Source organism: Oenanthe melanoleuca, chromosome 5 (assembly GCF_029582105.1).
Source record: "Oenanthe melanoleuca isolate GR-GAL-2019-014 chromosome 5, OMel1.0, whole genome shotgun sequence".
Taxonomy (NCBI): domain Eukaryota; kingdom Metazoa; phylum Chordata; class Aves; order Passeriformes; family Muscicapidae; genus Oenanthe; species Oenanthe melanoleuca.
This window is the reverse complement of record NC_079339.1, coordinates 19,310,501-19,325,509: the sequence shown is the minus strand read 5'-3', so window position 1 is coordinate 19,325,509 and position 15,009 is coordinate 19,310,501. Positions and strand designations below refer to the sequence as shown.

Sequence of the window (15,009 nt, the reverse complement as noted above, 5' to 3'; positions counted from 1 at the left end):
AGAACACACAGAAAAATTAATATCCTCTTATATAGGAGTAGCATCTAATAACAAAGTTATTTTGTTTTCTACCACAGATGTCCTATGTTATTCAAAACAAATTTTTAATTCGTACGACTCGCATACTTAAAAAAAATGAAGAAAACTTTAATGGCTATTAAAAGGCATGATATGTTTGCAAAACACTCTGACATGCTTGAGGAGAATAAGAGGAGAACAGCTCATTAGAATCACTTAGCTGACCAGAATGAAGGTAGAGACAAATTTGAATTAGATGCACAAACAGATGATTTAATCTGGTTGAAATACACTATCCCCTCAAAAGCAATTACAACACCAAAAACTAGCTAGAAAGGCAAGAAGCAAAAGTGTCATGCAGGCCCAGAAAAATAAAACTGATGGAGTGGTTTGAGAACAAAAAAATACACTTACCTCTTTGGTACAATAAGAAATCAATCCAATAGGGAGAAGGAATGGATAAGAAGGGGGAAAGATAAGATCTATCATCATTTTCTGACCAAGTGAAAGCTTTAGGCTATTTTAGGCATTCCATAAAATTGCATCCATAACAGCTGGAGCAACCATCCTTTCAAAAATGATCACTGCAGTGCTGTCCTAGTCCATAGCAGCCAGCAGATTCTTTTAAACACCAAACTTACCTGCATCTGTCTTTTGAGTTCCACCCACCAACACACAGCAGATGTAAAATCACCACTGCTTTGTCTCCAATTCTACAGCAAAGCTTTTAACACTCCAGAAACCAGATTTAATAGCAAAGCAGTATTCCAAGGATCTCAGGCCCCCAGTTCAGTAGCTCATGTTGCTCCCAGACCTACCAGTCTTAAACTCACTTAATTAGCAGGTGATTTTCAAGAAATACAGCTAAATGGGAACACATATGAAAACAAGGAAGAGGAAATACACACTGTTATTTCCTTCCACTGGCAGTATTCCTGCATTCAACAGATGCCCTAGTAAATGCACCCCTTCTGGAGAAAAACAGCCCAGGAATGTGTCACTTGAATGACACAAGTATGAGTAAGCTATCAAACCCTTTCTGTACAAAAGGCCTTTAGACTGAACTGACAAATATGTTTTCAAACCCAGAAACTAACTTACTACTAACTGCTCTCCCTTCTGAATTTCACCTAGCCTTTAGACTGAACTGACAAATATGTTTTCAAACCCAGAAACTAACTTACTACTAACTGCTCTCCCTTCTGAATTTCACCTACGTGGGAAGCGATAACATCCACAAAGAGCCATTCCTTCAGCATGGGCTCTAAAAATATTTTAACAAATCTCAGAGAAACTTTGACCATTTAGACCATTTGACCTTTTAGACCATTCCCTCCTTGGTCAAATGTGGTGAAATTCACAAACAAATTCCTAAGGGAACTCACAAGAGAGGAACAGACAAGCCAAAGGATGCTTTCTTAAAGGTCACACTCAAGGAGTTGCAGTGAATGGCTCCTTATCCATGTGGAAAGCAGTGGTCAGTTCTGGGATAGGCTCATTTAACACCACTGTCAGTGACAAGGACAGTGGCACTGAGCAGTGACATCCCCAGCAGGTTCACTGATGTGTGGTGCAATAGACACACAGGAGGGAAGGGATGCCATCCAGGGAATGGGACAGGTTTGAGGACAAACCTGAACATGAAGTTGAACAAGGCAAACTGCACAGTTCTGTACCTGGGTCAAGGCAATCCCAGGTACAAATACAGGCTGGGCCAAGAATGGATTGAGAGCAGCCCTGAGGAGAGGGATTTGGGGGTGCTGGTGAACCCAGCAATGTGCAGAAAGACAATCATCCTGGGCTGCACCCAAAGCAGCATGGCCAGCAGGTTAAAAGGGCTGATTCTCCCTCTACTCTGCTCTCCTGAGACCCCACCTGGAGTGCTGCATCCAGCTCTGGAGCCCCCAGCACAACGAGGACATGGACCTGTTGGAAGGAGCCCAGAGGAGGGCCATGAAGGTGATCAGAGGAGTGCAGTACCATTCCTACATGGACAGGGTGAGAGAGTTGGGGGTGCCCAGCCTGGGAAGACATGGCTCCAGGGAGACCTTAGAGCAGCTTCCAGTACCTGAAGGGGGCCTTACAAGAGAGCTGGAGAGGAACTGTGCTCAAGGGCATGCAGTGATAGGTGAAGGGGGATGGATGGCTTTAAAGAAAATAGGTTTAGATTAGGCATTAGGAAGAAACTTTGTACTGTGAGGGTGATGAAACACTGAACAGGTTGCCTAAAGGAGCTGGAATTGTTCAAGGCCAGGTTGCAGAGGGCTCTGAGCAACCTGGTCCAGTGGAAGGTGTCCTTGCCCATACCTGGGGCTTGGAACTAGATGATCTTTAAGGTCCCTTCTCACCCAAAACATTCTATGTTTCTATGATTGTATGCCAGGAAAAAGCATGGACTGAGAGAAAAATGTAATTTCAGAAGCAAAAAGGTCATTATCAGTCTAAATGAAATGACATGCTTAATCTTCTAGGAATGTTAATCAGAAAGCATGCAAGATACACTTAACCAAAAATCAAATAGTAAGTCAGCAACCAAAATTATTTAAGAACTTTACTGCAACTAGAATGACAATCTATTATCTTTGTGCTTTCTTGCATTTCATTCTTATTCCTTTTTGTTAGTTTTTGTTTTCACTTTCCTGTTATTATTATTAAAAACCTAAGTATGCCACACTTTTTTTAACCCTGAGGCTTAAAACGTGGCAGTTAAATAGCTGCTTATACATCACAGCCCATCCTCAGCCAGCTGTAGTGTAACTGGGGTTTTGCTAAAATCCTCAGCCCATCTTCTGAGCTGCACTTAAACTCATCTTGTGCAGTAAAAACAGGTTGTTATGCCCTACTGAATAGGCCCTGGAACCCAGCACATATTTAGTCAGTGTATATTTATGCTTGAACTCACATCAGCTGAAACAATGAGTACAAAAGGCCATACATTATGGGCAAAAAAATCCACAAACACTACAGGCGCCTAAAAAAGTCACATGAAAACTGAACTCACTGAATATGAGTTACAAAAAGGATAAAATTCTAGTACTTATGTGTCTGCTACTTTTAAATCCCTGTAGATACATGCAAGTCCCATTCCTCCAACAGAAGCTACATCAAAGAAAAGGTTAAATATCTCACCTATTCTGTCTTTGGTTGCTGGAAGTTTAAGGAATTGAAATTCTTCCAAAAGGGAGCAAGGACTCAGTAAACACTACCTGTGTTCCAGCTGAACTTTGAAAGTGAACGTTGAAAGTCTTATCAGAGTTTCAGGTGATATCAGACAACCCATAAACACACTGCATGCAATTATTACAAAGAATTTTATCTTGAAGGCGAAAGACAAATGTGAAACTGTCACCTTAACTGTGCTGTAAAACTGCCAAAATGAAATATTACTATTAAGCTGACCTATCAAAAAAGACTCCCAAAAAGGGCTTGAGAGCTCTTGTACTTCCCTGCCCATCCTTGTCACTGCCAGCTTGCCAGTGCCATCCCTGCAGAACCCAGTGCAACACACTGTACCTGATATGACAGCTACTTCAGACAGAGAACACCTCCCTCACGGAAAATCAAGAATAATCCATCCCTGGAAAAGTTTCTTCCAAGCTAGGAAATCATCAAAATGCATGGTTTTTTTACCCAAACCCAAGAACTTTGCTCCCTCAGATGTTGTATCGTAGCAAGAATGCCTTTCTGAATGCCAATGAATTGTGCATCAAGAGCATACCTCATCCTAGATTACTGTGAAATTTGCATTTACTTGGGATCTGAACTCTACTTTTTCTTGTGTTTTGGTAGCACCCCTAAGTTCATGAATCTCTTCTATGTTACAGCTAAGAGAAAAGTTGCATGCCTTGTGCAGGAATTTCTTAGCACTCTTCACCCTACGTGACAGGTCAATCAATCACAATGGTCTCTCTTGGCTGTAAAAGGTATAAACAGCTTTAATAGGAGAGGTTTAATCTGAGCAGCAAAAAAAGAATGTAAGTGCTTTTACATCACAATTCTCCACTTACCTACACAGACAGGCCATTAAATTTTGGGTTGCTACCACAGATCATGTTCTCAAACCTAACATCCTTGTCATGGATGTAGAACAGCTGACATAATTTGCTTCACAGATTTTCAACTGTAAGTAATTTTTTTGTCAAAATGCTAACAAAGTTCTTCACAGAGGTAAGAGGATAGGATTTTACTTGCAGCTAGGGGGTTTTCAGGAAAGTCAGTTCAGTAGTAGACCACAGTATCTTATCTCCTCTGATTTAGAGCTATGCTGCACAGCTGGAGTGTGGCATCTGTTTAAGACAAAGAAATAACCTGCTCATCGGCTCCTGTGTTCTGTGCATGCTACCTCACCATGAAATATGATCTGTGGCTATATACATTAAATATGCACACACACAGCACTATATGTGAGATGCAAACAGGTCTTGCACGCTGATCCAGGTACCGACGAGCTCTGCATAACCGAGATCTTTCACACCACAAAATTGCAGCAGTGCCTATAAATACGCTCAGCACTTGTTTTTGACAAACGAAATATCCCTCCAGTCAAGACAGCTCACTTACATGAACAAATCGTCATATGACTGGAAAAGGCAGGAAAAAATAGCTGTGTTTTGGACTGCTCTTGTCAGCATAGACAGCCAGGAGCTGCATTGACTGGGGTCACTGCTGGAATGATGCGTGGCTGTGGCTGATGTCCCGTGGAGAAGACAGTGGCACTGAATGTGTTTGGCAGTGGAAGGAACTGGAAAATAGATCGTGACCACGAAAGCACTGTCAATATTCCTAGGGCAGAGAGGTTCCGAGTGAAAGATGGGTGGCATCGGCATGGGAGAGGTACAAGGGAAGAGAGAAAGGGATGGAGCTGCGCTTCACTTTGTTAAACAGGTGGCCAGCTACTCTTATGGCTTTTGTCTCCTCTACGTCCTAATTCAATTTATTTAGAGAAGGACGGGAGAAGGATCTCTTTCCCTCCGTCCCGGTTTCAGAATTATTGCATCTCCTGGGGGGAAGGGTTAGACTGAGACATTTGCTTTGGAAATGACTCACTCGGCAGCGCTATGGAGCCGGAGGGTCTATTTTTAATATTTTTAAATGGAGAACTTACCCCGGTCTCATGCCCGCGCTGCGCTCCGGAGGCGCGGGGAGCCGGCCCGGCCCGCTCCGGTCCGCGGCTCCCGGCACCATCCCCGCCAGCGGCACGGCCGGCCCCTGCCCGAGCCGCCCGAGCCCCGGCCGAGCTGCCCGAGCCGCCCGAGCTGCCCGAGCCCGAGCTTAGCACTCACCCGGGCCGGGCTGTACTGCGGCTCCGCGCCCGCCGCACGCACGGACACACGGACGGACGGACGCGCTGCCTCCTCGCCGCGATCTGGCGAAATTTGCCACCCACCGGCCAGGGTTTTACTCTTGCTGGCGGCCGGCCAGCCCCGGCTGCTGCAGCCTGCCCCGGGCTGGCTCCTCCCCGCCGAGACGAGCGGCGGCCGGGCCGGGCCGGGCGGAGCGGGGCACCGCGCCTGCCTCCCCTGCCTTCCCCGGCTCCCCTCCCTGCCCGCCGAGCCAGGAAGCGAGAATTCTCCCGACCTTAAGCAGAAAGGCGGTGGAAGGGATGGAGGAGCTCGGGAGGCCCGTGCCGGGGCGCTCCCGGAGATGCTGGAGCTCCGCCGGCTCCCCGCTGGCCTGGCGGGGCGGCCACAGCCGCGGGTCCCGGGGCTCCGGAGGGGATGCGCCCCTCAGAGTCAGGGCTTGTGTTATTCTGATCTCGTGGTGCGAGCTGCAGCGCCCTGCAGCTTGCTCTGTCCTGTTGTCACAGCCTATAGCAGATATCAGACAGGAAACTGCTGAAATAAACCACTTGTAATTCGGGGTCCTTAAAGAGATTAAAAGCTGCAATTAGTTGCAATCAGGGAGCAATCGCATGGAACATGTAAGTCAAATAGTTGTACTGACTTTTGAGAGCTACTCATTAATTGAAAACACTTGAGACTTTAAGTGCTTAAAGGAGACAGACCAGATTGGTAAAATGTGTGATTTTCCTAACTGTTTTAGAGCCTTTCGTGAATCATGCACCGTACATGGTGAAGCTTGGTAACCTGATGCACTCATTGTCAAGAGAATTCAAATCATAACTTTAAAACTGCGTTGTATCTGATCTCAGAATGAAAAAAGCTAGTGATACTCCATTAGTTCACGCTGGAATCCTTTAACACTTTAACAGTTAAAACGGTTAAACTTTAACACTTTTAAGTTGTGTCGATATCCATAGCTAGCTTAGATAAGAACAGCTGTCATATGTGTTTGTATTCTCATGTCTCTTTTTTTTCTATCTCCAGATGTTTAAAGCAAAGACTCACTGAGGTAGTGTGAACCTTACCTGCTGTCTATTTTAGGATTTACTGTTATGAACACAAAATCATTACCTAAGGATTGCAGACAAGACTACTGCAAGCTGTATGAACACATACAAAAACATATTTTCTGCCCCAGAGTCGTGTGTCATATGATGACAGTTGATACCTACCCAGAACATAAAATAGGTTAGTCTACTAGTAATTAAAAGTGCATATTGTCATTCATTCTGCACCTGCTTTTCAAGACAACAGTCACTTAGTTTTTGGAGACAGCACTGCTGAAGTGGAGTTTGGTTGGTGATCTCAACTCATGGTATAGCTGGGAAGTGACCATCACTGTGGGTAGATCAATTGCAAAGCAAGGATGTGACTTACTGTACTTCATGGGCCAGCAAAAATCCTAAGGAATTTTCATGTGAAGAGTCTGGTGACCTGACATATTTGTTCAGGTGGTATGCTCCATTTAAGAGAAATTCCCAGGTTGTCTAAACAAACCAAAACACCATCCCACAAGCTAGCATCTTCCCCTAAATTTTAACTCACATGATTATGAATCAAAATTTGACAATACATTTCAGGTGTGGAACATATTCCTGCATAAGGTTTATGAAGGAAAAGCTGGTTTCCATACCCATGTGGTTCTAGCTTCAGGACTGCCACTGAGAGACATCACTGTCACAAACACAGACTTAACTATGACCATCCTGATGTATGGCTGGACTCTAATTTGTGAGAGAAGAGGAAGGAAAGATCTGAAAAGACCCCTGCCAACACACCAGAAGGAAAGGGGAGGTCCTCTTTAATTTCCTCATTAGGAAGAAGTGAGGATTCTGTGGAAAGAAAATAGTCTTTGTCTCTGAGAGTGAGGGCCCCTGTTATGTTATGCAGGAGCACAGGTACTGGGAAGACTTCAATATATGGCAAGGGCAGACACGACAACTAGAAATATTAGCCCAGCAGAAAGAGATAAAAAACTTAGGTAGGATTAATTTTACCTGAGTCTATGCAAAACACACCTAGCTTTAAAAGTTACATAAGGTAAATCCTGCCCTACAGCTTGCCCAGGTAGAATAAAGTAGCAGTAAAAGGGATCTGAAGAGAAAAGCTTGTGTTCAGGTTGACAGATGATAAAAATTACATTGAGTTTCTCCTTTTCCCCTTTTAGCTGTGGTTTGAGCAAGAAGACAAGAATACAATTTTTGAAGAAAGCTCCTTGCCTTACACAGACAAGTGCTAATTCACAGGTGTCTGCTCTCTGCCCCAAAGACAATGTGTGGTGCAAATGCACTGCTGTGTGCTTTCTGTGAGAGGAGCAGGCTCTTCTATGGCCTCTCAGAGAACTGAAAAGCAGCCAAACTGACAGCATCAACAATGTTGCCACGGACATTTCTATCGTGAACAGCTATGAGAAAAATAGCTACAGCCTTAATTTTGTTTTTGCCACTCTGCCTTAACACCACACATCCTCTCTAGCACGCTCTATAGCGAGACTGAGCACACACACGCCCTGCTCTCACACAGCCTGCTGCTCAATAAGAGCCTAACCACAGGAGTTGTGACTAACAGATGTGACCTTTCATTGGTTTGCTTATAATGCACTTGATGGTGGGATGAGGCTGCAGTGTATCACCTTTGCTTTGGCTGTGTGATCCAGCAGGTCTGCAGCACCGTGTTCTTCCCAGAAACGAGTCCTGGGGAAAGACACACAGTGCAGGCTATGAGGAGTCATCATTTCTGAGGAGCATTACCAATTCTGGCAGCTAAAACAGGCTAAGTCACCAATCTACATTTTATTCTTATCCTATCCACGAGCATCTCTTGCCCTTTCCATCTACAAGAATAGCAGGTAGTTACTGCATCTGTCCAATGTGTGGTGGGGAGGAGGGGCCAGCAAAAAAAAAACTACTTCAACTAAAGAGGATGATTTTGGAAACAAAGGATTAGGCAATAGTTACATTTGAAGTTGCCTTGCAGATTCTGGCAAGGAGTATGTGGCAGACAAATGGGGATAAGCTGGGAGCAGCAACCTTCTATCACATATCAGCAAGGAGGACATGTCTGGTAATCCTCAATGACACTGGAAATTGTTTAACAGAGCAATTAATCTTTCTCTTGGGACTGTAGTGAGAGAATTTCATGTATCAGTGATGCCATGAAGCTTAAACAACTCTTTCAAATAGAATAAAAAATATTTTTCTATAAGCTGCCATTTAATGTTCATTTTTATGATTTCAAGCTTGGGGATGGAAGGGGAAGGGAAGAGCTCTAAGCTGTGGGGTTGAGGGTACACTATTCTATTAATTTTACAAATCAAAGTTCTGGCACAAATTATATTCAGGAAACAAAATGTAGTTCCACAGGGAAACATGCAGCTGTACTACTACATCTGTCAAAAAAAAATTCAAGTCACAGCTATTCACTGAGAAGACAAATTCTCAGAAGCTGTAATGCTGAGAGAGACCTAAAATAGCAGGAGAGCAGACAGTAAATTAGACAGACCCATAATTTGAGATGATGGGAGGGGAAAAAAAAACAGAAACAAGAAAACAATGGGATACTAGAGTTCATAAACAGAAACTGTAACAAAAGCCTCTGTTACTGGAAGTGTAGTAGAAACTCTTTGGAATACTGCATTCAGTCCTGACTATCTTCTCATCAAAAAGACATCAGTAAACACAAGTGAATTATTTTTTTTAAAAAGCAGAAGTGATAAGGATTGATTTAGAGACCCTGTCATGTGAGTTGAGAGAACTAAATACAGCTGTGCACGGTGTGTAGGACACAATGCTACAAAAAAATAGATGCAGCTGTGGGAGAACAATTATTTTGGTTTACAGAAGTGAGAGCTTATTATTGTGAGGAGGGAAAAACTAGGATGAAACAAAGCAAAAAGATTAGGATGAGTACTGTCACAATGGCTTGGCTGTAAGATCCACTGCCTGGTGGAGCAGTTGCTGTGGGAGATTCTTGTGGTATTTTTAATAAGCACAACACAGTGTTTATCCCTTGGCCTACCAAGCACAGTGGGCTAGTTGATCTTTTACAGAGGAATTTTCCATCTTTAATTTCTGTGTTTCTAAAGCTTTCTCCTCAGCAGAGCCCTGTTTGTCATGCCAGTGACAAACTTCGAGGGGAAGACAAACAAAATAGCCCACGGGCAGGGATCTAAATAACTCAAGTGTGTTTGTGTTTGATGCTTTACAGTCACATCACAAATCAGAGCCAGACAAAGGCAGTGGCAACCAGTATTCCTTACACTGACCCCTGCTAGAAATCATAATATAAATTTCCAAAGGTCACAAGCAAGAATAACAAACCATTCTTTCTATCCTCCTGCTTTAAGTCTTTCCATCCTGCTCCTGACTTCATTTGTCTCTCCAGCATCTCCATCTACTCCATCTCCCTCTTGCCTTTCATCCCTGAGATCAGTAAACTGAATCTTTAAATTCATTACTTGGAATCCTATACATCCACCTAAACCCTCTCTAATCTGGTTTCTGTACCTCCCACATCAGAGTGGTGTGTCACAGTTTCTAACTACCATGTTTCAGTGAATCCTCAGAGCAGTTCCCATCTTCTCTGACATGTCAGCAATCTTTGAAACACATGGCAGTCCTTTTCCCTTTCATTTTCCATCTTACAATTTCCTTTTCCTCCTTAATTGCTTCATCAGTGTGTTATCCTTTGGCTTCCTCCAGGAGGACTTTTTTCTTTTGGTCACTTCTATTCATCTTGACTTTAATTTCACAATTAAATTACCAGTGCATGGTTGCCTTCTCTACCTCAGTCCCTTCTCTTCCTTTTTGAGCTTACTATACTAACTTTAAATACACATACACACATTTATTTAGGCATTGTTTTTAAGTCAGACTATTCTTTCTCTACGTTCTCATTTTAAGGCAATGTCTAAATTTTCCAGATATTTTCTGGGTGTCTTCTTTCAAATAAAGTCCTTTTTTACCCACAGAGCAATATATCTCAGCCTTACTTCAGTCACTTCATATCAAAATTACTGTGATATCTTTTCCTCCAGCTTTCAAAACTATAATCTTCACTCATATTTATGCAGAACAGTGCTACAAATGTCATTGCACTCACCTCTCACGTTGAAAGAGTACCTTTTACTTTCCTTCCCTCTCTTGGCTTGTCCTTCTCTGCTTATCACCACAGTTCCTCTCCTGTCTGCATGTTACTGCATTTTCTTATATCTTAGTTTCACCAAAGTCAGCTGTGATTGCCACTGAAAAAAGCAATCTGTCTTTGGCTGTTAGCTCTGCCCAGCACTGCCCCTCCCTCGTGCCATCAGTATCTCTGTGACTGCACAGTGAATTGGACCAGGAGGATGAGCTGGGTTACAGAGATGACACTGCCCTCACTGCTCACAGGGAGCTTGGCCTGACACTGTGCTGGTGCTGGCATCTGAAAGAGACACCTGGATCCAGTGTTGTGTGAGTCCCACCAACACACCAGCCTAAGAGTGCAGGAGAACCTCACTGTGCTCCCTTAGTGCAAGGACAGGCCTGGAAGCAGAGCTGCAAGCTTCTCTGCCATGTGTGCTGCCTGCTGTGAGCCAGCCCTGTGCATCTGTAGGCTGTGCCAGTAAAGAGCTCACCACAGGGGGTAATTTGGGTAATTTTGGCAAGCTGGCCAACGGCTCAGTTACCAGCTGCAGAGAGTTTGATATTTCATGTATCAGCTGTCTGCTGGCACCAGCTTTGGGTTATAATGTTTTTGACATGGTTCTTAGGGTGAAATGAGTGAATGCTGGTGAATGGATGCCAAATGATTCTGTTCTGATTACAGGAGGTTTCTAAGGTGTCTTCCTATACTCATCCTTGACTTGGTGTGATTCATCTCTTGGTTTTCAGTTTGTCTTTTTTTCACTTTCTACACCTCATTTGTAGACCATGCTCTGCTCTGCAGGGCAGAAGCAGACCCCAATGCAGTGAAAGTCACTGCTGGGGGTAGACTTCTCTTAATGAGGAAAAAAACCAGGCTTTCCTCCTTAAAATCCCTAAATGCATTAGGCACTGTCATTTTGATGTAGCTCCCAGAGCCAGCTGAAAACAAATCTGTGTGCACATGGCAGAAGGACATGTTCACCTCCTGAGCTGACTGGCACAAGAATCATTTTGGTCAGGGGCCATAGGGAAATCATGTGATGTACCAAAAGGGATCAGAGTAGCTCTGCCTGTATTTATATTCAGAGAGAATGTGAAAGACTTGAACCCTCAGCCATCCCACAGTTGGTGGGATGATGGGCAGACATGCCTTGTCCTCTAGGAGCAAGATTCTTACTTGTTATTTTGTGGCTTATGTTGCTGGTTTGGCACAGCTGCTGACAACTTTTCCTCACCTCCCCAAGGTGACCCTGCCTTCTTGATAGATGGAGGAATGACAGAATGCCATGGACAGAACGTACATGTTTACAGCTTGGTGCTTATTTACTCATCTGCTCTTGACTTCCACTGTGATCACCAGGTCATCTTTTCCAGACATAGCCAGCTGACCACACTGGAAGATGCCTTTACTGGCTAAAAGATCTCATTTTGTCTGCCCAGGAATGGGGCTGTGCTGTGGGGAAGATGGCTGGAGGCTGTGTGGGGGAGAAGAGAACCTTTGGCCATTCTGAGTTTATCTGCACAGAGAAGTACTGGCAGAATGAGTGAGTCACAGCTCAGTAACTACATGCCTCTTTCTTGACTAAACACTTGTCTCACAGAGGAGTGTCAGTGACTTCTGGCATGGAAGTGATGGATACAGTGTAGGATTAATCTAGGGAGGATGAGAATCCTTGGTGGACAAGTAGAGGCATTTGAAATGTCAACTGCATTTCAATATACAGAGCAAGATTCAAATATCTATAATATGCACAGCTTGTGGGAGATACCTGGATGGTAAAGTGAAGGAGAGCTTCATAGAATTCCTCCATGTTATCAGATGCTTCTGATCCCAAATTATCTATGGTTATCACAGAGAGCCTTTGTACCAGACCATACCATAAAGCAGGAGGAAGGATCCAAGATGCTAAAAGCACTGCATAAAGGAAGATGCAGACTGTCCATTGACCTTCTCCACAGGATGAGTCTTTGCAAGCCAGAAGGGTCTGTGCACCTGTGGAATTCAGCTCGTGATTGCCAGAATAAATGCATTTAACTCAAGAATCCCATATGCACATGTTCATATGGATATGAGCTACACTTTATGGTGGCCACATGGCTGTGTGTAGACACACTTCTCCAGTGAGCTAACACAGGTTTTGGAACACCAGCTGTGGAATCTGTGTCTAAGGCTCTGTGTTTTTGTGGGGGCAGTCATACCCCAACTGTGCCAATATGAAGCTGGGTAAATCAGTTTGACACATTGCCAGTTTTCAGAATTTTTCTCAGTCTCTCAGGTTTTTGATTTATTTTCAAAAACTCTCCATGGAGACTGCTCTTTATGTGGAATTTACCCTTCTGCCAGGCCAGACTGGAATTTCAACCATTTAAAGGAAATATGAGATTTTTGTGTGTGTGGTGCCAACTCACTAGAACAGACACAGGGACAACACATGGGCTTTGCAACCAATAAAACTCAGCAAATAAACCAGCTTGCCTCTTCTCCTTGACTTGCTCTCTCCCTCCCCCCTTCCCTTCCTTTCCCACTATTTTCACACCTTGCTGAAACATGAAATCAAAATGGCAAAAGCATTCCAAGGAAACAGTAATTTACTCTGGATTATTATTCACTGGATCTATGCACACCATGCCCTGAGCAGGCAGCCTCTCTCCCATCCTTGCCTTGCTACAGAAAGTGCACCTGCCTGGCCATGGCTAAGGAAAGGCACAGTCCTGAGCAGTGGAGACAAGCAGCTCTGGTGGCAGCCCAGTGCAGCAGAGCCTGGCTGGCACTGTGTCCCACCCCTGGCCAGGAGCTCTGCCCAGCAAGGTACAAAGGCACAGAGCGACAGTGACACTGTGGTGTTCTCCTGCAGCTGGGGAATGTGCTTCATTAAGGGACTCTGCATTAGGCTGCACCCAGCACAGAGGGCTGCTCAGGGAGGCAGAGGTGATGTTCAGGACTAGGCAGGGGAATTGGGAAGGGAGCTGCAAAAGCAAGGGCACCTACACGTTGTCTGACAGATCCATTACCACCAGGAATTATCAGCCTGTTTAAAAACAAGTAGTTTTAGCTCTAAGAGAGGCTTTCTTAGTCTGATTATACAATTGTTACAAGCAACTGGAAATAGGAAATGTGTCTGATTGCCTAAGTCTGGCTCAGGTAGGCTAGCAGGAATCCCAGCCAGCTTGCATTTGGTTACTAGGCAATGTAACATATTGAGGGCCAGAATGGGTCCCTTCAGCTCAGATTTGTGTCTCTGACAGCAGCCAAACATAGCTGCCTTAGGTGGACCACAGGAACAGGAAAAGCATATGGAAAGACTACTTCTCTCAGTCATCTCCACCACTATTCTAACCTGTATTAGCTAAGCTGAAGCTAGCATGAGGTACTCCCTGCAGTTCAAACAGTTTTCCTCTACAATGCAGGTACCTTTGAATTTATTTTCATGTCTGTGTTTTCCAAAGTCTGTGAAGGACAGATGTCTTGCTGGAGCAAACTCCATGGCATCTGTTCCTGATAGGAGGTAAAGAGAAAGAACAGTGTTAACAGGAGTTAAGTTACTGCCAAACACACAGCCACAGCCTGAACTGCAAAGGTAATGAAGTCAATTCAAACTAGTCAATTCAAATGTGATGCCATATTGCCCCCTTCTCTACTCACAGTGGTCACAAAATTAACCAAATAAAAGCTTTCCTCTCTTATGAATAGAGAATTCTAAGCAACAAAATTTCTGTTGCCTCCAGGGACCTTGAAAAAGATATTTTGCTGACATACAGGTATTTTTCTCATGTGATGAAAGTGCAGTGCTCAGGATATGCACAGGATACACACTGCCTGCACCTACCTTCTTGCACGAGCTGCCAGCAGGGACAAGAGGGCAGAAAGAAGCAAGGTCAGCAGCTGACCCAGGAAGGTTTGGATTCTTGTAACTGCAATGCATTATTACCACTACAATGAGCTTCCAGTGTTTACTGTACACACACAGATTGGTATGCAGGGAGATGGGCTGTCTGAGCAAATAAACAGAAAAGGCCAGGGTCCAAGTCAGACTGAACAATAGACTGGGGAGAATGCAAGACTCCTCTTTAGCTGGACTTCCCTCCAGGAAACCCAGCTCATACTGAAATCCTCCTGTATCCTGTGCCCTGGTCTGGGGGTGTTGACTCGCTTCCAGCTAATCATGTAAATCGTATTTGCAGAAGGCTGGATGCTCCCAAGAAAGTATTCTGGAAGAAACCTCCCTGCTCTAAGATGGGAGGAGAGTTGGCCTCAGCATTTTGAGAGAGGTTTGTCTGTTCAAGTGCCCCCAAACACAACTGCTTCTTTAGTGAAGTAGCTGACTGTGCATCAGACCTCAGAAATATTAAACCTCCTCTGCTGCCTCCTTATCTTGAGAAATGGGAATGGTTGTTCAAACAGTGACTCCATGACTCCAGCAGAAGGAGATTTTTAGACTCTGAGGCTCCTGCTTCAAGATGACTAGGTCTGGAACTGTGTAGTATTTGAGGCTTACTGTGGTTTTAAGCTGACCAAGACAAAGAGA

At 44.2% G+C, this 15,009-nt stretch overlaps 1 protein-coding gene across 2 annotated transcripts in view; it reads right to left on the bottom strand.

Annotated features, from left to right (window-relative positions):
- The window catches only part of PRR5L (proline rich 5 like), a 53,869-nt gene extending 48,380 nt beyond the window's left edge, over positions 1-5,489 (bottom strand). Inside the window, exons 1-2 of one of the 2 annotated variants that reach the window (XR_008840578.1) lie at positions 5,301-5,485; positions 4,579-4,759 (exon numbers count right to left, since the gene is read on the bottom strand). The gene's annotated coding sequence lies outside the window, so the exon portion shown is untranslated. Of the gene's footprint in view, positions 1-4,578; positions 4,760-5,300 lie in introns of both variants that reach the window. The other variant, XM_056492196.1, reaches the window with a different exon arrangement.
- Between the last annotated feature and the right edge of the window lie 9,520 nt (positions 5,490-15,009).